Source organism: Pelecanus crispus, chromosome 2 (genome assembly GCF_030463565.1).
Source record: "Pelecanus crispus isolate bPelCri1 chromosome 2, bPelCri1.pri, whole genome shotgun sequence".
Lineage (NCBI taxonomy): Eukaryota > Metazoa > Chordata > Aves > Pelecaniformes > Pelecanidae > Pelecanus > Pelecanus crispus.
In genome coordinates this window covers 21,205,644-21,231,963 of record NC_134644.1, presented here as the reverse complement: position 1 = coordinate 21,231,963, position 26,320 = coordinate 21,205,644, and the positions used below count along the sequence as shown (strand labels likewise).

General features: G+C 38.0%; 1 protein-coding gene across 1 annotated transcript in view; it reads right to left on the bottom strand.

The window, feature by feature from the left end:
* The window catches only part of DNAJC1 (DnaJ heat shock protein family (Hsp40) member C1), a 111,150-nt gene that overhangs the window by 84,473 nt on the left and 357 nt on the right, over positions 1 to 26,320 (bottom strand). The gene's annotated exons all lie outside the window — the stretch shown is intronic.

Below are 26,320 nucleotides of genomic sequence, written 5' to 3'. Positions count from 1 at the left end.
ATTTGTCTTTTTTGGAAGGAAAAAAACCCCAAACACAAAATAGTGGTGGCAGGAATATTGCAAAAGTATTTCTGGGAAAAAAAAAACCCGAAAAACAAAACACAAAAAACCCCAGTCACAGTAAGTACCACTAGCCAAAATGAAATAAATATTTACTGCAGGGTGAAGAAACTGAGGAAGCAGGAAGAAAGGAAGAAGAGGACTAAAATCAGGCCATTTCCTTGTGTAGCTCCCCTCTTCCAATTAGTCCCACACAAACCCTGAGCCAACTTTAGGCAAATGCCAGCAGTGGAAGCTGTACACCCTGTGGCAATGTCGACAAAGAGCACACTGTTGGCAAACAGAGCAAAAAGATAAAAATTTTTGGTCAAGTTCTATTTTTGTTCTTTGAATCAAGAGAGTTTTTTTAAGAGTAGCAAGAGAAGCTATTGTTAAAAAAAAATGAGATTGTTAAGAAATAAGATATGAGTTTAATTAAAAATATAAACTTACGGTTTAATAATTAAGGGATAACAGAAATAATACATGCTATACAAATAATACATACTACAGAGAATATGAGTATTCTGAGCAGGTAAAGGAGATTTGGGAAGAACTTGGTGGTTCCCTGAAAACGACCTACAATCTGTCATCCTTATTCCTACCACTCTGTCTTTATGCAACATACAGAAGATGACTGCTTACTCAGTGAGCAGCTATTCAGTATTTTTCTCCACACATTTGTTCATGTGTGGCCTCATCTGCTCTTAGCTGCATGCTGTTCAAACACGTTTGGAAGCCGTGGTTATTTGTTTTGAAGCCCACCACTATGCCATCAGAGTTCATCAATAATATTATTCACCATTGTAATATCTTAAGAGACAAGCGTGTATTACTTTCCTTTTTTTACAGATTGCAAAATGAGGCACAGAGGTAAAATATTCAGTAATCTCAGGTGCTAATTTTATCTCAGATAAGATTTTTTCCAAGTGCTCTGTATCAAACAACATTCCATACATTCAAGGCACAGATTTTAATCGACTTCAGCTGCAGCTGCAAACCCTCAGCATTTCTACATATAAGCCCCTAGTATCTCAAATTATGCAACCACAATTGCAGAGCACTCAAATCAATTAGTCACCACTTGGGAAAAGTTTTGTTTAAACGACTTGCCTAGCATCACATAGGAATTCTGTGGCAGAGAGAGGAACAGAATCCAATCCTCAAGGGCACTTTTCGTCTGACTAGCTTACCCATGAAACCATTTTTTTTTTTCCCCTGCAATCTTCTCCCCCACTCTACATACCCTCAACATCTACAGGTTAAACAGTTTTTACAGACAACAGTCTCTTTCAATACATAAGCCTGAAGCTGCACTGGGGCCAGATCTCTCCCTGAGCCTGAATAAGTAAAGACCCTGTAGAATATAATGTAGTGAATTAAAAATCATCACAATGAACAAGCACAAAGAAACCAAATTAAGATTTGAGACATTCTGAAAACTGACATTCCCTAATTTTACAGCATGCAGTCCCGGAAATTTGTTACTAGTCTTTAAAAGCAATATTAAGATACATGGCTCTTGTACAAAAAGACAGAGAAACAAGCAGATTGAAAAAGGAAAAAAATATTTGCATAAGCTATGCAGACCTGCTTCATAAATACTAACTCACAAGCAATGTTTTTCCGCCCCTTCAAATAAACTCCAGCTCTCTGAAGAATCATTTTGATTCTAACAGGCTCCACTAAATTGCAGAATGATCTGGCTAGTTATCAGCTTCCCTATTTCAAATTACAAAACACAAATATAACGTAAAATGGATTATTCCTTAGAACAATAAAGGTGTAATGTTTCTGAGATATACGCAGTAGTAGACTAGTATCTGCATAGAACTAAAAACCCGCATATGCTATATCATTTCAGAAGGACAGGGAGAAATCAGTAAACCGAGTGCACCAATTAGGAAGGGGAAGGAGACTGCACGTATGACAAGCAGATGAGCCCAGGTGTAGACGGACAGTTCTGAAACACGCAGTGTCCAGGCAACTGATGATTCTCTTCCAGGAAGATGTACTTTTTGTCTCAAAAGACCCAGAAGTATTTACCAAGCACTTTCTGCAAGGCATATGTATTTTTATTATCTAAGACAAAGAAGCACAAGACCCAGCACCTTGCAAAATCTCTCAAGTCTAATGAAAGTAATGAGATTCTAAAAATAATGGCAGCCACGTGAGAAACTGGCTAAGAGTTTTAATTACCAATGTTGTTATGGTACAACAAAGTTCTTCCTTAATAATTCAGCAGAACTTCTCTATACGTGCAGGTACTCCAGAAGCACAAATGGAGATGTCTACTTTCAGACCACAAATGACTGCAACCATTTTTTTATCCAAATTACTTGGAATCTTGTTGAAATATAATTTGTGAGGCACATTTTCAGAAGTTATAAATAATCCAGAACTGTTTTGCTTATGTGAATGGCATTGTTAGCATTTATCACTACAAGACATACTTGCCATACTTTTGTATCACCTCTATCTCATTTTATCACCACATTTAATGCAAAACATTTGACTAAGAATTAAAAAGCCTTATATACCCTGGAAGACAAATTCCATCAAGCTGAATAAACGTGAATAATCCATGTCTTTTCTAAAAAAAAACCATACAAACAAAAAAAAACACCACCCAAAACCCAAAAAAACCCCACCACACACAACAAAACACGGAGCAAGAATCTAAGTATTTGTAGTCATATTTTTGAAACAATATTTCATGTATTTCGTATTTGGTGTAGGTTTGCTGCACTATGTAAGAATAAAAGAATAACTTAAAATATAGAACTATGCTATTTCCACATAGGGCAATCAAAATTTGCATGCAATTAAAAACCATTGTTTTAAAGATTAAAATTCCAATTCTGGAAGTTTCCAGGAATCCTAGGACTCATGCATGTATTTACATGGGAGTCAAATATGACTGCTGCCTAAACACTGGTAGAATTATGCTCCCAAATAAACCGACAGGCACACTAGGCTTTTATTCAATAATATTTAGAGATCTAGAGTCAGACTTAAATATCCATGAACTGAAAAATTACAGGCACCTTTATATGCAAGACAGCTTTACATATGGAGAACAGTTTATCTTACCCAAGAAAACCTTTCTGTTTATATTGATCTAGAGTTGCATGAAAGAGTCTTGTTTATAAAGGATTCTTAGCATAGCAAGCGTTCCTTGAAAAACTGAAATTAGGGCAATTTCCATAATCATCTTAGTTTAGACAGACTTTACACACAACACATAGGTTATAATCTATATGTATACATACTTCATGTAACATTCTTCACCTGAAAGACTTCAACAAAATTTTTTAGAAGTCTTCACTACCACCCAATCCATTCAACTAGTAATGTTAGATAAGACCAAGCGGGGACCTAGGGGAGAGAAGCAACTCTCAAAAATGAGGAAACGACAAAAGGAAATTGGGATATGGTCAACCAAGATACAACTATAATTAGCTTCCATATTTCTATATCAATATTTATACCAAAAAAGTCAAAAAGAAATATTTAGAAGACAAGTCAAGGAAATTTGTTCAGTTAATCGTTGTTGTTATTAGCAGAAGGTACAAATAAAACCAGACACAATAAGTAAAAAAGCTTTAGTGATAAAACAGCAACAAAGGAAAAAAATTTTTTTGCTTTCTTTACTGAATGAGTCTCCAGAAATCTTTAATTGGGTCTGAAATTTAGGTGAATATCGAAGATGGGCACAAAAACAAAAAACTTGCAAAAAAACCCCCCAAAAAAACACTCACTGCATTAATGAGTTGCAACACAATGAGATTCAAATTCTGAAAGGCTCTCTTATGGCAAAATAAAACAAAAACATCAAGAGTTAATTCTATGAGCAATTTAAGTTCTTCTGCTCTCACTAAACATTACAACAAGAAATGCTAATCATTACACCATTTTATATGACCAGTTTTATCAGCTTTTTTCCGAATCGTAGTTCTATGCTTCTAATAAAGTAAAATTGTTTAGAAGACCTCTCCACAAAAAGGAAACTTGTGATTATTTCCACTAATTCAGCAGTTTTAATTAGTTAATCTCTTCCATCACTATTAAAAAACAAGCTAAGGTAAAAATGAACTCCACAGTAGTATCAAGTCTTCAGTTCTGGTAGGGCATTTTTACTTCTAAATGACAAAATTAAGCATTGCCTACAGATACAGAATTAATTCTTTGTTCAAAATACACATCAGTAGTGAATCCAGAAATATTCAAGGAAATTTATTCCATATATTGGTTGCTAATTTGTGCGGTTTTATGCCCTTTCCAAGAATTCACTTGTTCCTTCAACCCAAACAGGAAGTAACTGTTTGAGATTTGCTCAGCAGTCAAGGATAAATAACAATGCCATCAACTTTTTTTTTTTAATGCCAAAGAACCTCCAAGTGTTAATGATAACGTTTACATTAAGATATAACTAAGAGACAATTTCAGGGCAAAAATGACCCCAAGTTTTAGCACAGTAAAAGAAAAAAGCCAAAGGATTTTTAAAAGATCAATATGAATTTGCCGGCTTTAACCTAGAAATTGAGACCTTTACTATCATCTGCAACTCTTAACCAGAAAAGGAGAAATAAAAGTAACACATTGCTTCTGGGGAATTGCTACTACTGCATTGATTAAAATAGAAACTATTTAGTACAAACTAGTTACCCTCCAGGAAGTGCAAGATTTTCATTACACCCACAGACTTTTTCTTTCCCCTTTTAGAAAAAGTGATTTCTTGAACACAAGATTTAACAATTGTATGCAGTTATAAATCCCTAAATGAATAAATTGCCCATCAGCTAGACATGTTTACATCTCGGGTGAAAAACCAAAACAAAACAGATTTTTTTTTTAAGTTACATTTGCTAAAATTCTTGACAATCACCTAGAAGAATAAAATTTATTTTGCACAAATATATGTATTCTTCCCATATCTGATTTTTGGCAATTATGCTGTTCAGCCTGGCAAGCAAACAGAACAACATTAACACTAACTTCCTAAACCAAATTGATTTCATGTTCCGAATGCTGTGATAATTTTCTTTGTACCTTTCAAATTTCAAATTCCCCTAAATCGAATAGTAGCAGCTAGAAAAGCTTGTACTAGGTTCTCTTAAAATTGTATTTCACCACAGTAGCCAAGATTTTCCACTGACATTAAAATAAATGCAGCCAACCCATATCACATAATGAAGTAAAATTTCATTGTTTTCTAACAAATCTTACTCAAAACAGGATTGACAAGAAACTCATTTCAATACCGTTTTTGCCACACAATGAACTAATGCCTTAGATGAAGAAATGCTACAATCTCACAAGGGCATTTCCAGCAAATGAGTCTCCACTGTCCGAAACGACCATTCTAAATACTGCACTATCTTCAACTCTGTCTTCTGTCCCTTTCTTTTTACCACTAGACAGAATATGTATTCGATACTTATTTGATAAGATAAACTTGAATTTTGCCCAGTAAGTATTCTCTGGCTGCTGTTATATTATACCAGCAACAGCAATCCATCAATTAGGCTAACAGATGCCAGCTAATACTAGAAATAATGCGCTTAAATGCTTTTAAAAATAAGAATATTTTTAAAAATAAGAATGGCATCTGAAACCAAAGTAAAGAGTTGATAACTCCAGTAAATTTTCACTTACTTTCAAATGTGAGTTTATGTTGTACTGCCTATTATAGAACTAGAATGCTGCTAATGGTTAAGATATTTAATAATTATGCAAACTTGTAATTTGGTTTTTTTATATTTTCTAAAATTAATAACAGGCTGTACATTCACAAGACTTAACAAGCCAAGTTCTTTGTTTAGTATTCAATCAAAAATATAACTGCAAAATATTAGCTATGTGTATTTTTAACAAACAAGCTCAATCAAGTTGCTGGCTATCATCTGCATGGATGTTTTTGATACTCATTCAAAATCACTTACATGTCAAAGACACTGCATGAAATTGAAACCTTTACTAATGCCAAGGTTTGACCCAGGATCCAAAATAAATCTGCATGTACAGACCCTTGTACCTACACAAAGCACCAATTACTTCAAATAAGGTTTTGTCTGTGCACTAGAGTCCACCCATGTGGAGCCAATTACTATAGCAGGGCCATTATATGGTTCATTTCCCCATACCAGCTTGGCAAGAGGTGTACATGGGTGTAGGAAGTGCAAAAGAACCTTCACTAATAAAGGGCCTCAAACACACGTCCGTGCATTGTCATATTTAACGTTACAACAAACACTTCTTCACTGGACTAGACCATGCAAAACAGTAAATACTGCAGGGCAGTTTCCAATTTGAACAGCATTTTTCAAGTTTTTCTTTCTGGTCCACCAGTAAAATCCAATTATCTTTTTTTTAAAAAGCTTGAATAATTATGCTGATCCTTAATCTACATCGCACGTTTCTAGCAATACCTGAGAATTCCCAAGAACATTGAGAGGCTGTAGGATTTGAACAGAAGGCGTGAGAAAAATGTCAGAATTGCATGCTCTTCAAGAAGTATAGTATGTTTATAATAGCAGAAGCACTGATATTACTTATTGATTATGTCTGGTATCATTCCATTCCTAAATGGGAAAGTTGTTTGAAATAATTATTATAAATAGGAGAAAACCACTTGAGTATAAAAATCTCTCCCCCATTGAAAGTACTGAAGCTCCATCTAGAGGCTTTTCTTCCTCTACTGTCATTTGTGGTATATGTAATATCACCTAGAAATGTGAACAATATTAAATGTCAGAGGCTTCCTTTGTACCTCCTCTTTTGTTATTCATAATGGGTTCTTGCCCTGAACCTTTGCCTGGCAACACTAGCTCCTTCACTGCCATCAAGTGGTAAGAAACCAAAACTGAACTTAAAAATGTAAAATCTCAATAATCAGATTAAATGATCAGTACAGTATAGAGAAAACTATAAATACTGATTACTGAAAATCTTTATGGTCCTTTTCATTGAAGTTCTAGTATATCTACTCCAGAGCACTACGAAGCCTCACACAATAAATCCAGCAATGGTTCCAAATCTCTTTTTGTAAGGTTCATTTTTACTTCAAATTGCACAGAATAAAAATGTACATCCATATTCCCCAACATTATATTTAGAACAAAAAGGCATCACAATAAAACCATTTTTAAGCAATAGTATATGTAACTCTTAACACTTCAAAAGCACTGAGTTTCGCAATTAGGAGGAATTCTGTAACACAATTAGAAGGAACAGCACAAACATCTCTTCAACCTTCGTGTTGCCTATTGGCGGTATCTCAAAAGAAAGGGCAAAACAGCAGCCCATCTCTTCGGCAGTGTCTAATGCAGCAAGTATGCAGCTATGTCAGTCTCTCCCTTTGTGTTCCACAGCTGTAATCAACTGTGGACATTTTTTATGTCAGGAGAAGTCTTAATGCTCTACAAAAGTGACCTATGGGGAAAAAAAAAGCACACAACACACCAAAAAACTGGGAGGGTTTGTCTAGATCAAATAAATAGCTAAAAGTACTAACAAAGTAACAGCAGAATGGAGCCAGGCTGCAAGACCTTGATTACTTCAATTTCAACCCCTTGAGTGGCTTATGGTACAACTACTCCCACATACAATGCTTTGAATTACAGAAATCCCACAAGGTCTTCACCATGACTAGGAATACCTCTAAAATAAACCTCCTAGCATACATACAGTGAAATTGCATTAACTGCTTCTATCTGCTCTTCCATGCACACAACCTTATTTCACTATACTTTCTCTTCAGCAATTATTCCAATTGGGTATTTTGTCCATGGCAGAATGTAAAGTACAAAGACATCTTGGTGTTGTCACATTAGACAGAATAGTGACTAGCACATACAATGGAGCTTAAGAATTCAACTTGTTACAGAAATTTAAAAACAGAAAAAGGGATAGGTACCAGCTTAAAATGAACAGAAAAAATAATATTCTCTATACCAGAGATATTTTATACCTTATCAATACTTCCTTGGTCAGGAAAGCACTACTGAACTACTTCTATCAAATCTTGTGTCTACCAGTCCACAGATTAAATCTGTGCTGTGTAAGTACTGGGTGGCCACTTACCTACTTCTAACTGAGCAGAGCCAGCTCTCTGCTGAAAAGCAGGCTCACACAAAGCAGTCTGCTACAACTTTGCCATTAGGAAAGCAACCTCCAGAGAGCCAAACTTTCCAGCTGGAAAAGGTCAGTCTGAAAGATCTGACTTCTGCATTTGCTTGGCCCTGGAACCCAGCCTGCTCATCCAAAGACACTTCATTTCTAGACCAGCAATTTTCAAACATGGTTGTGAAAAATCCTCCTTCAAAACAATCATTGGTATAACACCTATACATTGAAATTGAGACCACATCAAATATTTGTTTGAGAATGACTGGAGAAAGCCACAAACAATAAAAATATATATTAAGAAACTTAGGACAATTATTTCTTCTGCAATGCTGGGAAAGGAAGACTAGGACTGTTACTGACATGCAGAAGTAAAAATGGATCTTCAGAAATGACATGAGTAAGAGGAGACCAAAAACTGAATAGAAAGGGCCTAGAAATCATGAACAAGCAAAGGGAAAAACAAAACAAAACAAAACAAAACCCCACCAAACAACAACTAAAGTATGTGAGGATTAAAAAAAAAAAGGCAAGACTAAAAAAAGGGAATATGCAGAAGGACTGTAACATGCAGCCTAAAGCCATATGCAGCTTTAAGCTCAAGGCAACACTAACTGCCTGTTGCTTGGCAATTCAATCTTGAGGTCCAACTGAAAAGCCAAAACCAATTTTAGACAGTCATTTTAGTTACAGAAAGCATAGGGATTAGACAAAGAGGCTGTTCCTGAAGTAATTGAAATGTAAGTTAACCAGGGTGCATACAACCACTTTAGCTCCTGAGCTGAAAGAAAGGACTGAATTTATGATGAGCAGTGAAAGCCACAGTAAAATTTGATGGCAGGAGGAATATATTTAAAAAACAAACAAACCAACCACACAATAAAGAGAAAAGATGACCTCCAAGATTAAGAGTGACAAACAGAAGCAGAAGACATTGAAGATTTAACAAAAAAAAAAAAAAAAAACACACCACACACACACCCCACCTTAGTTTTTCTTCCCAAACGTAATTACATGTAGTTCAAGCTGATTGCAGATCTCTCAAAAGGATGTATTGAATACACTGATAAGAAAATGTAACCAGAGAAAGAGTGCTTTAAAATTTACAGATATCCCTGTATAGTATCCCTGATTGATTACCATAGTTCTTAATCAGGGGACAAAAAAAGGAAAAAGAGGAACTGGAAGACAAAGTACAGTATATACTTGAGCAGTACAGAGAAGACTGTTAGACTGTTCACTCTTTCAGCCTCTGAAAATTAGAACAGAAAAAAAGCCTGGCACAATAGCCATGGAAAGTGTCATCAAAGAGGAGTGAATAATTATTAGCTCCAGGGGCTGCATGGACAATCACCGTGAACTGCAATGCAGAAGGTTCCTAAGATGTATTTACAAAGCCCTAACAATACTCAAGCATCACAGTCAGCTCAGCAATTCTCAGCTGTGGCCACCAGGGACCCTATATACTGCCCTCATTAAAGAAAAACACTCATTGCAGTCCCACCAACAATGCTGTCTTGGTGAAAAATAAAGCTTTAGGCATAGCAAAGAAGAAGCAGCCATTTAGGTAACTGTCTCGTTCTCCATCATTATTCTAGGATTGACAGTTTGAAGGCAGGGATTTTGTTTGGGGGGGAAAGGCAACAAAAATTTCCATGATGCCCAGTGAGCTAATGGCAAAAACTATAAACCTGTTGCCAAACATTAATCTAGAAAATGAAGCCCTGGTAGGCAGGTCTAAACAGATCTGCTACAAAGTCTAGCGAGGAATGAAGAGACAGAAGAGGAAAAAAAAATAATAATCAGCATAGGTCATTCATTTTGAGAATTTGCATCTTTTCTGGGTAAAGGAAATAACAAAGAGTAGCTAAGACAAAATATGCAGAAAGTCTACGGCAAGCATCTGCTTCCTTTCTTGGGCCACAGGTGTTTAATCCAGTAGTAGCTGGAAGGAAACCTGCCTTTGCCCTCCTTTGTCAAGGGAATATCACCAGGACTCTAGAAGGAAGGCTATGGCCTAGAAATTAAAGATCAACTCATCCAAAACATTGTCTGGACTCAGCTTTGTCAGAAAATGGGGTAGGCTTCCATACTTTATCCAAACAAAACTATCAAGGTCCAACTTAAACAGAAATCAAAGGACAGCAAAAGAAGCAAGATGCAACTCAAAATGTCAGCAAAAGATCAGCAATGATTCTTTTGAAGATTGGCTCCTTTCCTTGGGCTATACTGGCAACTGCAGTACATTTTCCAGATTACTGATGCTTGAAACGAAACACAATTTTAGAACATTTATACCAGAGCATAGAGCACATTTTTGCTAAAATCACCAATTAAATATTAACCTTAAAAATTTAATACAGAAGACCTTCAGCCTGTTAGGCCATCGGCAAGACTGACCATAAGAAACTTCTGAAGTAACCTGCTATTCCAAGCACATGCTGGCTCCACGAGATTATCCTGCTTTCCTTCCTCTCACCAGTGTGTTGGGACTCAGCAAAGTGCTATCACACACTCTATCTCACTTGACTAAGTGATAGATTTTACACTAGTATTACTCATCTAGAGTATTTTTTCACCTCTTGTAATGATGTTTTTCCTTAACCAAGTCATTACAAGACAGATCCTTGTGGAAATGAGTCCTGTTTTCAAGGTGCCTACTGCTAGTGTATGAATCTGTTACTACTGATGTTCAATAGATCCCAGAGCACAAATATCAGGCTGAGAGTCAGAACAGCATTTTCTAGACTGAACAATTATCTCAAATACTCTTACCATAGCTTAGCACAGAAATTAACAAGTTGTATATTAATTTTGTCACACAAAAAAAACAGCAAATATTGGGGGTGGCGGCGGGGGTGGCACAGAAATCAGTTAATTCCCACATTTCACAACACACTGGCTTTCTTTCATGTTTTATTCTTAGGCTATCTGAGCAATCAATATCCTTCAGGGACCCTTTACTACTTCTTTTGACTGCCACTTCAGGACTTACACCATCTCATCTTTAAATGGCATGCTGGTTTCATTATGTAACTGGACAAAAAGGACAAGTTTTTACCATGAGAATTTAATCATTATTTTCCAGCTTTGCCAACGTATACCAGACACCAGGCCTTTAGGCATTCTTACTCTCATGCCTAAATCCATTAACAGAAATTTGGGGGGGGGGGGCAGGGTTTTTTTGTGTGTGGATTTTTTTATACACCCACTCCTATCCCCCACTCCCTGCCAGTGGAGAGTCCAAAAGGCACCTCTGCTTGAGCAAGCTACCCCTTGAGAATAACCAAAATTATCTTACTAAATTGTCCTGTGAATCCGATACGCAGGTGAAGAATGGAAATGACTGCAATATATGTACTTCTTTAAGGCTTGCAGCCAAACAGTCTGGGACTCCACAAGCAACCCTTGTGCAAGTTGGGGGGGGTGTTGGGTTTTATGCTAATCAAGTTCTGCTCTTGCAGCTGCAATGGGAAATACTCTGGATATTTGTCCTAGCTGGATGGCAAAATACTGAATACCTGATCAAGACACAATTCTATCTTGACTGAGAAATCGATTTCAGAAACCAACCTACTCCAGTACTGTCTTCCCTGGCCATAGTATCAATCCGATCACGTTTAACCGGCTGTCATGTAAGGCTCTCATATCTCATGACAGCAGACAGGATAACGGTATCCCATTATTATCACGGTATTGGTTAATTCAGTGACAGTGTCTTCAAGTTAATCTGTTAGAAAAGAGCACAGAAGCTATGGGAATGCATCTTACATATTCCAGAAGTGAAGAAACTCATGTTTTACAGCCTTCTGCTTGCTTTCGGTCAGAAATTTAAGAAGATATTATGCCCCTGTTAACAATTCTCTAAATACCAGACAAGTTTCCTTAAAAAAAAAAAAAATTTTTTTTCATTAAAAATCTGAACTTTGAGGAAGGCAAACACACAGAAGACAAACAAAATTATATTTTAGAAAGAAAACATGGATATCTATTACTAAATGTTAAGCAGTGTTTATATTCACAAATACATTTGCAAGAGAAGTCAACATTCTGCAATGGAAAATGGCAAACTATGTAAGGGCACTTTTTAAACAAAAATAGTGTCACAATTTATTTTCTAGACTTCAAATACTACAATATGAATGCAAACAAGTGTTTTGTATGAAACCTTTAAAACATCATGGTTTAAAATAGGAAATTATATTAATATCAAGATTAAGGTTCTCTATTATTAGGGTATGATTTTTACTTCAAGTACATTTTTCTCTAAGTCTGTCCCTTTTATTGGGAGAATGTAGTATTACCTAAACATTTTTGTATTTAAATACAGTCTACTCAAATTTACAACTTCAGAGACTGATAGAATTAAACATTATTTTACCCAAAAATCAAGATAAAGCTAAGACATGTGATAAAAATCAGCTGCAACACTAAATAATGTTTAATTGCACCTATATATTTCAATTTGCTGTTGCACTATGACAAGTTGGAGCCTACGCGGTACAATCCTCAGTCCAACTGTTAAGGTAGCCCAAACTAGGAAATATTCACCACCAACACCTCTCCTATGAAACTGTCCATCTGAACTCCACACCAAATACATCGTACCTCCAGAAAATGCAGTCTGATTTAGTCTTTCATTACCCCATACTTTTTTCTAGTAACTGTTTTTTTGGGTTCTCAAACTTGATTTCTCAGTGCATCACTTCATCAATGTAGATGTTAGCAAAGAGCCAAGCCTACCCTAAATTCACATCTCTTCTCATTAGTCAAGGCGCATGCACAGTATGGAAGCAACAGGCAGGATTAGATACAAGGTTTAGTTACTGCAGATAGTACCTAGAAGTATGAGTTTATCAAGTCCCTGAACAATAAACAGATCAACTCTATTTAGCAGAAAAAGAAAAAGAGAACTGTACTAAAGTCTTGAAATTCAATGTATTTTATTCAATACAAATTTTAGCTTTAATGTGTTCACTTTAAGTTCCTGCATTTCAAACAAGTTCCCTGCTACAAAATTTATTTTGACAAGTTTTTCTTTTAAAAGCTTTTCTAGAAATGAGGGCATTTCATAAAACCCTCTCACTTCTTTATTCTCACAATGCTAGCACTTGATAGAAAATGTAAAAATTGAAGTTTTCACAGTGAAGAACTGAAACAAAGCAATACCAAAATCTTCTTAAACCAATAGGAATGAGCAAAGACATTGCTAGTAAGTGGTACCGTCAAAATCAGGATAACTAGAGTAAAATAATCTCATTGTTTCCAAAACGATAAACTTAACATCACAGTAAGAACCTAGCTGTGGAATGAATAAATCCACAGAATTACTATGGTATAAAAGTACCGTAAGTCAAAAGGGGTGGGACACACAAACCAACTCTGCTTAAGTCTTAACTCAAGTAGTAATACAAACCCAAGCCCTCCATTCTACCTTCTGAAAAGAGAACTATTGTCCAAGACTGAGATGTTACAAAGTTAATGCTAGTTACTAAAGCAACATGACCAGAAGCAGATGAATATTCCTGAACTCCTTCAGGACACCTCAGTTAAAGGCCTGAGCTCCTAAGAAAATGTGCTTAATCATACATGTGTAACAACTAGTAGAACAGGCAAACTGCGTAACAGCAGCTGTTCTTCCTTCTAATGATCAAACACTACACAACAGCAGCGTGGCGGATTTTGTGCCAATTCCAGTAAAATTCATGGAATGTATAGCTAAAACACCATGTTGACTACTTCTTTCTAACGTGTTAACATGGACTTTTTTATTTGTCCGAGCAAACTAGAGTGGCAATTCATCTGATTTTCAAAACCCTTTTATTTCTTTAAATACAGTCAAAAGCAGGATGCTAGCTACAGACTGCTTGATGACGAAACTATAAAAAGTTTCATTCAGTAATAAAGCTACAGCTGTGCAATTTACTAAGTTATTTAACGAGTCTTTCCTGTTAGAGGTGTTCAAGATAATCCCACACCAACATATTCTTTGCAGTAGACAGGTCAAGAGAAGCTAATTCATCTTGAAACAAATATACATACATATTACTCCAAACAGACAAATCAGATGCTAAGAAGTCACGAGGACCATGGCTTTCACCTGAGATTGCTGAATGAAATTTATATACAAAGCTGTAGACCTGCAGGTGAGGAAGGTAACCCAGTACTGCAAAAAATTGCCACCAGGCAGGTGGCAGGCTGCCAATGTGATTCCTATCCACACACACACACAAAAAAAAAAAAAACAACCCCAAAAAAACCCCACCCAAACCCAAACCAAAAAAACCCACAAAACAGAAGCGGTCCTGGGAATTACACACCAGAAAGTTTGTCAACCATCCTTACTAAAGGCAGTAGGGGCTATAAAACTAAAGTCACTGTAGAGCAAGATAAACGTGGTCTGTTGGAAAAGATGTTGCATGGCTTCTGCAAAGAGAAACCCTGCCTCACCAACCCACCAGAGTCCTCGGAGTGCATCACTAAGGACAGAGAGAGAGGAGGTCCAGCAGACAGAGTACAGTCCAATTTTGAAAAAGCTTTTGACAACGTTCCACACCAAAGGTTATCAAAGAAACTAACTTGCCACAGGATGGGAGGAAAGAGTCTTACAAATAGAAAATTAATGAAGAGGATACAAAAAGCAAGGTTTAATGGCCAGTTTTCAGGGCAGAGAATAGGCAGCTGAAAGGTCTCCTGCTGGGGGACTGGTGCTGGGACTGGCTTTATTCAGCCCTTTCAATGACAACCTGAAGAGCAGAGCATGCAGTGAAATCTCACAGTTCATAGGTGACACTATACGATTTGGGTAGATACCGAACTACCAAAGTGAGGGAATGCCAAACCAAGTGATCTGGCAAAAACGTGAGAGAGAAGATTCAGCGCAGGTAAGACTGTCACCTTCAACTAAACCATGCCTACACAGAGCAGAGCTTGGAGCTAGCAATTACAAATCATTAAGTGGTCCAAGACACACTGCTGACAGTTTCCAAATCCACTGTACAGCACCAGCTGACTGAAAGGAATCACCAGGAATGCACCTTTTAACATTACTGATCAAAAACTGTGGAGGCTGAGTGGTACAGGGGGCAAATGGACTGCAAAACATGGCTAGGTTCACATGCTCTCCCCAGGTAACACCATCCATTGCCACTGGCTTTATTATTTTTATTTAAGAAAGAACTGTAAGGGTTATACAGAAGTATATAAATAATAAGAAACCAGGGTAGAAACCAGCCACAGCACATTGACAGCATCCAGCACTCCTTGAAGGGGTCCAAGGAGCTCATGGATGACATGGAGGGGTGCCCTAACTGGAGACCAAAAAGACTAGGGAATGGAAACAGGCCCTCACAGACGCCAGGATCTACTGCTTGAGACACAATACTAGGCTATTATTAAACATCTACAATCAAGACAAGGCAAGGGTGTTTAGTATTCTCAATGCAAATAACATTAAAAAAACCCACATTATTTTTTAACCAATACATGTTTATCCAAAAATAAATCCTCTTCAGAAGCCACACTGCATGACACCACTGAGGAAAAGACAACAATTTAAAAAGAAAACAGAAGTAGGTATCTCCAGTAACCAAAAGAATATCTTAACTGCACAGAGACAGTGATCAAAATAACATCTAACTACACGGAGACAGATAGTGATTTTCAACCAATGAATTACAGGGCCCTGAAAACCAGTAAGCAACTGATCTACTTCATCTATTGTCCTTAAATCAAAGTTCACTAACCAGCGGTCCACACCTACACCTGAAAATTAAGGTATCTATAAAGTATATCCATTTGTAGGTAAGAAAGGTAAGTATAAGTGTGTGAAAGGCATAAATCACCATGACTGAGGAAATCAGCAAGTCAGTAACTCATTGATAGGTTAGTCTCTATCTGTCCAGCAGAGGACTGGATTTCTGCCCCCGCCCCCTTCAAAATTAACACCACTTTCTGGTTAAGCACCTAGTATTACTAAACCAGAAAACATGATGACCAAAAAGATTTACTAAATGGACTACTGGTGCACTCCAGCATGGGAACTCTGTACTACGTAACTGAACATGATTGTAAGTCAGTCACACCTAATTTCAAATATAGTACATAACTTATCTACAAAAGAGGCTTGTTCTTTCACCATTTTAAGTTGCAGGAGACAACTGACTGGCTGATACCCTCAATCTGTATTTCAACTGTTGAAATACCATTCTCAACAGATAGAGTCCAACATTGGAATTCACTATTTTGTTTTGACTATTGCTGGGTTAGCTTGTAGTGTTGAAATGCTACTGGAGCAGAAATAGAAAAAGGAAAATATTCAGTAGAAAAGAAACTACAAACCACACAGGTTAGAAATTGATAGAAGAAATACTTCTATTCAACAGATAGGTAGACTCAGGTTGAAAAACAAGTTTATTTCAGATTTTTAATCAACTGAAAGAAGTGCTTGAATTGAATAAGGTTTCCTTTCCATTGAATAAGATTTTAAGTAATTCCTAATAGGAAATGGGATGAGGCTTCCATATAGGATGAAATTTCAGGCTACTTCTTTTTCTACTGTAACATTGTAGTAGCCACTGTTAGACACAAAGTCTAGTAAAGCAATTACTAATATGACTGTAAACTGTCACAAAATTAAATGGCATACAGCTCTTCTACTCTCCCATCACAGCATTTCTATCCCATAAAAGAACACTATGGGAATCACTGACTATGAAATGGTGATTATTAAATATAAAAGCTAGTCTAAATCAGTTTGCAATTTAATAAAACATTGATCAATCAGACTACAGAATCATTCACAATATTTTCAGGGGTAGGTAAAAACAATTATTGCCCCTTAAAGGAGAAGCTATTCACCCCAAATCAGTGCAATAAGGCTACTTCACAGCTTTCTCATATCCTCATCAGCACCGAATACTTCCTTCAACAAGCAAAAGCACTTTACAGTGTTGGAGACAGCAGCATTTCAGAATTACAGCTCATGTATAAAAGCAACACTCCCCTAGTTCTTCCTTCTCTCTTTAGTCAGAGAAAGATTGCAGAGTGGCTCTATTTCAACAGCTCCTATGCATCTTCTGGTTTCCTCTGCAAATTCTCCAGATTAACACTGAGAAGGAAGAATTTCAGATCTAGCAGAGATGAGGGACTGCTTATGAATTTTCCTCTCTTCTCATTCCACCTCGTTTGTTTGACATCAAGAAGAACAGTTTGTAAGGCCTACAAGCCAGGTCATTTAAGAAATTTGCACTTAACCAATCCATCAGATGAGAGCCCAGTAATACACAACCCTGCTTTAAAGTGTTACATCCAAACTGTGTTAGCATTTGCATAGCTGTAACATACACCACATGTACAACACATTGCCACATAGGTAAGATTGTTTACAAATTACTTTTATACAGAGCTAATAACAACCAAACAAGGCTGACTAGCAAACAAGAAGCAAAAGAAACCCAGAAACCCCAAATCTCCACATAGTTTAGGGAAAACCAACAATTTTAGGCTGGGGGGGTGGGGCGGGAAACACACTACTGTTCAGGAACCCAAAATTGAGAGAAGCAAACTTTTAACAGGCACGGCATACAGCTAAGCAAAAGCACAAACACTAACAAGCAAATCAAAACCTGCAGGTTTTCATATGCCGAATGATTTTGTGGAAAACTGAAACATTTCAGATATACATTAATTTCCTCCTTTTATTCATTTTAATATCAGACCTATTCTTACAGATGAAAACCCCTTTGTTATCGCTTTATACTCTCATTCTTACTGGCTCAGCTGCGCAACAGCACCACATGCTCTTTGTTACTGGCTCTGCTGAGAACACAAGGAGCACCAACCCAACTAAGGAACATTTCATGTGCTGAATTTTATTTTTTAGATTTCACCAAGTACTTAAAGTTAAAATAGCACCATGGATACCTCCAAATATCTCCCTTAAAGCTATAGCTTTCTCTCAATCTGATTAGAAAACCATGTTAATCTTAATTGTAAAATGACTCTAGATGGAGCATAAGAGGTTTATCATTCAACAGAATGAAATTAAGGCTGCCTCTAAGATTTTCCTTTACACAACTTTACAGACAAATATGTCTAAAAAAAAAAAAACAAAACCAAAAACACAATCCACAGCAGTGAAATACTAAAAAGCCCACTGGGAAGTCATTTACAAAACTGTACGTTAGATTAATTATGTGGCTGTTTTAGATAACAACATAGGCACATACATGAGAACTTCAGCAAAGGAGGTGAATTTGAAATAAGCATAAAACATACTGCCTTGTGTAAGCACCAGAGGCCACCAGCACAGGTTATGTACCATTCCTCACCAAGAAACTGGCGACTTCCTTCAATGAATTACAAGTCAAACACAGAACTTCTAGGAAGAAAAATAGCCCATTTTTTATTTCTGCAATTTGGATATCAAGCTATTATGGATACATCCTTAAAGGATTAGTGAAGTGGGAAGTATAGAGAGGAAGGGCTGAAACATTATTGCTGCTGCAGACAAGGGCGGGGGGGGGGGGGGGGGCGGGGGGCGGGAATCAAGACTGCTGCTTCTATCCTTTTCACAGCACTTTGCATATTGTTAGTTCCCTTGGGTTCCCAAACATAGTGGTTTCCCACTGCTGTATGTCCTTCTATACAGCAAGAAAGAAGAAAAACATAATCTGAAAGAAATCAGGAAAGTATTATATGAATGAATTGTCATGGAAAGTTAACAGTAAATGTCTTTAAAACTACTTATAATGGTAGATTCTGAAACACTTTTGTGTCTTTAAGAAAGGAGCCAACAATGAAAGCAAAATAACCTTGGATTTCCTTGGACAACCTCCAAGCAGAAATTTAATAGGAAACAATACAGAAAACCCATTTTTATGGAAAATACAAGTTTTACAAGTCTAGATGTCTCGATCATTTTTAAATGCAGCAACTGTGAGCAAAAACATCAGGGAACATTATGCATACATGATAAGTGTCAGAGCACTTACAGAATGGATTACATTATGTGTGTGCAGCTTACCTGAAGTTCAGCACTGTTAAAAAAAAAAAGCAAAACAAAACCAAAACACATACACACGAAAAGCATTCTGCAGCATCCTCAGCTACAAATCTGAGCAGTTATGATAAGTGCTTCTCTATGGTGACTCTTGTAGGCAATTAAACTATAGTTTAGAACAACTTTGTTCTGTAGGATCCAAGTGAATAATCTCAACAATGACTTCACACAAATTTAGTAATTTACATTTTTTTTATGAAAAGCAGAGTTTCCAGAACTGCTGGAAATATCACTTCAATGTATAACTTATAAGTAACAGACTCAAATAGGAAGTTTAAAACCATGAAGGGATGCAGAATTACATCTCAATAACACACTGAGAAAAAGCACACAATTACTTTTATGAATGAACTGAGATTACAGCTAAAGCCACTAGAAACAAACCTGGATTTTCTAATGCTATTTTTGTCTGAACTAGTGCAATGAAGTCTATTACTGCCTCAATGTTGATAGTGTATTCAGGGGGTTTGAGGGGCTTTTTTGGCTGTAACTGCCATAACAGGAGCCAATTCTTAAAGTCAAAAGAACAATTTTGAAGAACCCCTCCCTCATCCATCACTTAAAAGGAATGTACAGTTTCAGGAATTACTAAAACCCCTCACTGTCCAGATAAAGGTCTGCTACTACTATCACCTAGCTGTGTACTATAGAAGTTAATTGCAGCAAGAAAATTGAAACATATTTCACCTTTCTGACTGAGAACTCTGATGTTGATTGACAGCACATTAACATCTAATGCCTTCCAGAACTACTAGACCTGCTTAACACATATTTTGAAAAAGAAGTAGAAAACAATCTTGAAACAGGCTTAGACCATTAGACTTGATGTTTAATCACTAGCCCAACAACTCTGATTCCTCAAACATAGGTAACATACCAAGCGGCACAAGACTTTCAAAGGTCACAGTGAATATTTTATTTGTCATGCAAAGGGAAAATAATCTTACAAAACAAAGCAAGAAAACCCTACAGCTCATAGTTTTGACACAATCATCTGAAAAAGTGATGTCATAATTGCATGCATGTGAAGCTCTATCTCACTAGATCAAATACTTCCAAAGCTTGGAAGACTGAAGCAGTATTACCAACCTAGATTTTCTCTAAAACATTTGCAGATGATGCACACTCCACAATTTTAGTAACACTGCACCCACATATGTTAACCTTAAAAAGCAGCCAGGGAGGAGAACAGCCTTAAGTGTTAGAAGAGCAACCAAAATAAGTCTTTGGAGTGTGATCTAGCTTGTAACTGGGAAGAAGAAACAAACTGATGAGTTTCTGGGCTATCCTTCCTTATTTTCCCCTTCCATGTCCTCCTTAACATGCACCTTGCCTGCCACGGAAGACAGAAGACCTGTATGGGTACAGGTAGGCTGTTCTTGCTGAGGAGTTGAGAGCATTCCTTGAACAGATACAGCTCTCCCTCACATGCCTCTTCCTACTTGAGAGGACCACTCTGTGTAGTCAAAGTTCCCACAAAGCTCTACAGCAAAAATAGTTTTATCTAGATATTTTTTCTTCTGGATGGGGACCCATTCAAAGCCACACTACAGCAGTGCCAGACAATATAACACTGACAGCTCCGGAAGTTGCCATTCTTTCTGAAAAACAGGTTACCAAACCAATGTCCAAGAACTTTACTTATGTAACATATGAATTCACAACTTTAGAACTGCAGTGATGTACACACTGCATGTCATCAGGCAATACACTTGCATAAAACAGACTACACAAACAACTATTACTGAGAATTTTCTTAAGTCTCTCATAATGCCTTGTAATACCATAAAAGCCATACAATTTGTTGTGCGACTCATTCCTGACAGGGCAATGTCAAGAGATAAAATTCAGCATCAGCCGTTTACTATAAACTATAGTCTTTAAAGGTGCATCTACCTCAATTTTTTAGTGCAGATTAGGAGCGCACATGTAAAACAAACTTCCTTATTGTACCCACTGACTGTGTATCACGAAGCAGTCCTGGAGTGGATGAACTGGATTCCTTTTGGACAGAACTGAACTGTAAGATGTAAATCCAGGAGTGCAAACAGCACACTTCAACACAAACGGGCATTTAGTCCATGCAGCCAGCCTGGAATTAGTTCAACAAACAAACAAACAAAAAAAATTCCCCAAAATGCAAACAGTATGGACACCAACTCCTCAGCACCAAACCCTGCATTCTACGGATGCAACCGTCAGACCCTGCTACTTGCCAAGGTACACACAGCTCCTCTGTTCCAGTGGTCTTGAAAGGAGCCTATTAGCCCAATACATCCAGCTCATCTAGAGGGGCTGTGGCTTCCCGCAGCCAAAGAAATCTGACTCCTTGGTTTTCACGCCTTGCACTTTCTTGGAATTGCTAACATACCAGGGTCTCACAGGCTGTAGGACCAAAATCGGATTCCCTACGTGCAGTTCTGACTTTGTGCTGCAGCATCATCTAGCAAACCCATCGTCTAGCAATGACGTTGATACAATGCCCTTAGTTCTCTACAGTAAAACCATATGAATGGATTAGAGCCTGGTTCAAAATAAATCTCATTTGCCACAAGGAAGGCATAAGCAAATACTGAAGAAAATATCTCTCTCAACATTTTTCAGGGGGTTACATATTTATCCACAGTGTTGGCCAGCAAGCCGCACCCGTGTGTTTCTCTCCCTCAGGAACTTGAGCTCCCAGGGCCTCTTCTACTACCTCAAAGAACGCTTCGAATAACTTTCTGTGTTTGGTTTCATACACTGCACAGGCCTAGCAGAACTTTTCAATACAAATCTGTTCCCTTATCTAATTACCAGTAGAAGCCAAAGCCATACTCAGAAATTCCTTGGTCCTAACTGATACATGACATACTGTGTTGCTAGAATTGGCCGGTGCAGAACAGCTCATGCATTTCAATACATCTTGACAAACAAATGACGTTTCCTAAAAATTTCTTGATCAGATCTCTTGTATCCAAGAACCATGTCACAGAGTTTCAAAAGACATTCAGAGGACTGTAGTGCCTTCCTTACTGCAAGCCAAAAAGAGTAGAGGAGCAGGTAATTCCCTTGAAGCCATATAAGCAGCTACAATCAAACCCATATTTTGGCACAGGTTCAACTGATGCCTAGTTGATTCATCCATTGCATGTCATATTTATGCAGGTATCAGCTATTGAAAGCTGTAAGAGATAATAAAATTAACTTGATCAGTTTGTCTGCCATACAAGCTTGTAGGTCCCCAGATCTTCCTAGAATTTTTCCAAAAAGCTGACATCACATTTGCATGTTCTTATTCTCAGGTAACATTTTATTACTGACTCTGCATAGCCCCTGGTTTAATTCTCCTGCTTCATCTGAGTTTTTAGATTAATACTATTTTGTCCTGATCCCTTTGTCAGTTTGAAACTGGCTATACTGAAGTGATTCCTGAAATGATTATTACATCTGATCTGTCAAGAGTTTATGATTCTGTTTTCTTCATTTGGACACAACTTCAGTAACCACTTGGGGGACGTGAAAATGTAATCTTTTCTCAAGCCAAAGGTTATCTTACCTCCCCATTCTGCTAGGTCAAACTTCTTGAGAACAGCAATATTTTAAATGAGCCATTCAAGTTAATCACATCACCAATTTAATAGAATCATAGAATGTTTGGGGTTGGAAGGGACCTTTAGAGATTATCGAGAGATCATCAGTTTAAGAACAACCAAAGAAAGAGGAAGGTAGAGCAATTCCCAAATTGTTCAGAACAGTAATAGTAACGACATAACGATGCAAAACTTCTTACATATGCTATGCTACCATTTGATCTGATGGATTAACAAATAGATTATGTCTTTGGACAAATATCAGATAGTTCTTAATCTAGGTGCTCAGTCCTAACCCTTGGGGGTTGGACAAAATGACCTCCAGAGGTCCCTTCCAACCTCAACCGTTCTGTGAGCATACGTAGATTTCTCAACCAACTCCTCCTTGCAGTCAAGCCCTAGACAGTTATTCTAATAGCCAAGATAGTCACAATCTTACTCTCCCTCTGTCATTCCACATTCACAACAAAAGTCGCTTTCATTAGATCCTCCTCTATCTCAGTCACCGATCTTGGAAAGCACTACAGCAGCTTCAAACCTAACACCCTGCCAATGCTGGATGACAGTTACCTGACAATACCAGGAGGCTTCCACAAGAAAAGACAAAATGCAAAACCCATACTCCCGCAAGTGTAGACTAGCAACAAAACAAAACAAAACAAAAAAATCATCGTTTCTTTCCAGTCCCAGGGAAAAATCCAGCAGCCAGAGGCCTCATCAAAGCATGCTAGAGAGCTACAGGATTTCCCACAACGCCTTCTGCACCTTGTCAGTTGAGGTCAACATCAGCTTCTGACATCACATATGACGTTCAACAAGCAGCCGGTACCACAATTCTCCCATCAAAACCTAAGCTGCTTTAATGCCTTACAGAAGCACTGGAGTCATTCCCGATATTTTTTCAAAACACAAGATGACATGTTTAGAAAAAAATCTGGCAGCCCTGATATACTACTGTTAACAAACACGGCTGAGCATCCGTATCTCAGATGCAGAAGTTACATCCTGCATATGGGAGAAGTACTCCCTCCCCCAGAAGTACACGAAGGAAGAAGGGATTATCAGGACACGATACAAGGCAATGAACACCAACAGGAATATGGAGGGGGGGGAGAAGGGGAAATCAAGCTTTGATGAATTAAATATTATGAAACAGTCCAAAGGCATGGCCACAAAGGCCACTGTCACACACGCTCTGTCCCTCTTGTGCTAAAATGCCAAGAAAAACACCTGAGCACAGGGAATAAAATCATTAGCACCAGAACTACAAAGAGTTAATCACAGCATTCTAGTCAAAGGCATCCCAACTGAAACAATAGTGACATACAAAATAACCAGCAAGCTTCATTAAACCATACTTCTAAAAAATAGCAGAAAACCTGAAGAAACATGCGAACAGCATGTAGAGACATTATGGTAGAAGGCAGCTTTGCGTTAAGACATCCAAGGTAGGATGCAGCACGCCCGAGATTTGTGCACTTCCCTTGATCCCGTTACAGGACCAGTTACCCTTCTCATACGGTAACTTAAATTGCTGCAGCTACCTAGCGAGTCACTGCAAGTCAGAACGCTGCTTCAGTACCTTGTTTGAAGCTTCAGGTATAGGCCAGAGCTGGAGAAGGAAGCAGCAGGAACAAAGGATACAGTGCGGAAGAACCTGTAAACCTATACAGCATCTTCCAACGCATACAAATTTCTGTTGAAGCTCAACTTCAACATTGTATACTCTATTACTGTACTCACAGGTGTGTTCTGCTGCATGTGCAAAGCATCTAATACTATGTACACTTCAAGTCTTTGCTGTAACGACATTGTAAGTGACCAACATATACTTACAACTAAGAAAACTTCCTTTCATTTGTGTTGCCCTTGCACTAACTTTTTCCCTGCTCGCACATTACAAGTGCTTCAAGTTCTCCACTAAGATTAGAAGTAGAGTAGAAGTGTGAACTAGCAGAATATTTGCTTGCTAAAAGTAACATTATATTTTGCTAAACTTACTGTGCAAGGTACAGATTCAGCCCTAGAAAAAAGGGGTGTGGAAGATATTAACAAAGAGTTGCATACCAGATCTGAACATCACTAATTGAAACAAACAAAATTTTGTATCCCTACATTATCTAACACTAAAATTGCCTTTGAGGAATTAAAACCTAGATTTTTAGGCTCATGAAAGTGAAACTCGGGTAGCAGTGTTTGCTGTGTTGTATATATGATGGTATTCCATAGTATTTAAGACCAGATGCTTAAAAAGGAGTAAAAGAAAGAAAGAGATGAAACTGACTCAGAATCCCCCAACTATCGTTACCAAGCACAGCCGGTAGTTTCCAAAACAGGCCCCTTATATATGGCAGACACTTTCCCTCTCTTTGTAGACATGGCCCTAATGAAATGCACCTGAAAATACAGCTATTATTCTCAAAAACTACAAGAACTACATCAGAACAAACTTCAAAGTTGTCAGGGAAGCCATTTGAAGAGTGGGATCACTCACCAGAATGTAGAGGTGCTAGGAGACAAAGAACAAAATGTCTTTTGGGGACTCTGGGTGAAGTAACAGAATATAAAGAACTGCATATTTAATTATTGAGGAGAGGAATACTGACTGGAAGAAAGAGACAAAAAGAAGATTGCGAAGATGCATGAAGAGAGATTGAGCAAGATTACACACACACACAGAGCAAAGCATCTAGAGTTGAGGAAGGCCATCAAGTGGGAGCCAGGACAAGCGATAACAAGTTGAGGATGCCAAGTGGCAGCAAAACCAGCAACCACATCCAAAACATACACAAGATACATGGGATAAAAGTGTTTGGAACAAGAGTTCCTGTCTTGACTACACATGCATGAAAATTAACTGAAGGTGCGTAATAAATGCTTTAAGATAATCTCAAGCGCTGCTTAGCAAACCGAGGTGAAAACCATGGACAATAACCAAGATACACGGCAAGTAAACAAATGTAACAATCTACAAGCCATTACCATGGCAAAAGGTCGCAGTCTACCACATGGCACGCATGAGAGAAAACAGGAGCCACAACACAGGGTGATGCACAATCTTAAGATAAGGAACCAGCACCTATACAGAATGAGGGAAAGATGAGAAACAGCCATATGCAGGATATGTATGGGGAGTGGGAGAAGCCCGGGAGCTACTTTTGTCTAGCTGTAGATGCATTTAGAGGAAGGTGGGGGGGGGGGGGGGAGATATATCCAGAAGAGCAACAGGCAGTAGGAACACAAAAAGGTACAGTGGGAGAGGGAGGGTTGATTTATGGTGGGGCCAGAAGGGCAAGAAAATAGAACAGTACTTGAAGGGGAGCGGAGCCCCCTCAGAGGGAAGGAAGAGGCTGGGGAAGGGACAGGCGCCTTGCCCAGAGCCTCGGGAGCCGGGGCACCGGAGGGGGCCCGGACTGCAGCGGCAGAGCGGGCCAGCGGCACGCAGGGGAGGGCAGGAGGCGGATGACAGCGCCAGGCCAGAAGGCAAGGGGCCGGCGGCGTGCCCAGCGCCCGTGTGCCG